Raw genomic sequence first — 1,152 nt, 5'->3', positions numbered from 1 at the left:
AGAACAGGAATGGCTGCAGCTCAGGTGTTCTCCACCTCCTCGTTGTCATTACAGGACGAAAAAGATGATGAATGAGTCGTCTTGATATGGTAGCAAAGCTGGGCTTAAGTCTGACTAGGGTTTTTAGCTAGGAGCACTTCCTGTCACCTGTTCACAGCTGTGACTGTACTTTGTCTTCCCAGCAGAGTTATTCCACTTTGATCACTATATTCTCTGCTCCAAACTAACCTTTGACCTCAGTGTGACTGCAAAGCATGACTGTCAGCTGACTGATGTCCTGTGTGCGACCCACACACAGTGTGTGCGTTGATCGGGTCACACAGGACTCTCCATAAAGAAACTAATAATGGAAAATTTCATTTTAAAATAAAAATACAAAATAACAATAAATAATTTAAAAATAATGAGCCATGTGGAAGCCTGAAACGATTTATCGAGTAATACAGTTTTACCCAGAAACACTGAGAACACCACAGCGGCAGTGGTGAGGACTCTGGCACAGTTTAATGTGGAGGCAAAGTCTGTTTACACACCAAAGAGCAAAGAGGCGGAGCTCAGGCGAAGTGAAAGATAACAGCAGCTGTTCCTGTGACCACCATTAAACCCTTTACTGAGAGACCGCTGCAGGAGCGCCCGACCAATAAACTTTGACACAGTTTGTTTCACACAAAGACAAATCTGCCCCAGAAGTTTTATTGAAATCTGGAGATGAGCTGTGAACTTAGCCTGATGCATGTTTAAATCATAGAGCCATCATATTTTAAATGGAAGCGAACAAGGGTGAGTCTAAAGGAGGGTGTGGGGTGTACTAGACCAGATTAATTTGAAGGCTTTGTAACATTTTTCAGATTAAAAGTGGAAAAATATATAATATTGTATTGTTTTGAAAAACCTAAAAAATAAAAGCTTTTTTCACAAGACAATAAAAATTAATGTGAGCTAGTAAAACTGTGAGCTACTGACCGGAAGGATTTTAGGTTAAACACTGAATTATTCATGTCTACACCATCACAATAGAAACTTGCCTCCTATTAACATAAGAAAGCCTTCCAAGAAGAGAAAGGGTACATTTTAATGGCCTAGTTAAGGTTGTGTATATATCTTATATATTTTGCATTTAAGTCGATGTTTAATTAAATTAAATTGTAATCT

Source organism: Pundamilia nyererei, unplaced genomic scaffold (assembly GCF_000239375.1).
Source record: "Pundamilia nyererei isolate P.nyererei 1_Seehausen unplaced genomic scaffold, PunNye1.0 scaffold03246, whole genome shotgun sequence".
In the NCBI taxonomy this organism is placed as follows: Eukaryota; Metazoa; Chordata; class Actinopteri; order Cichliformes; family Cichlidae; genus Pundamilia; species Pundamilia nyererei.
This window is presented reverse-complemented; position numbering follows the sequence as displayed.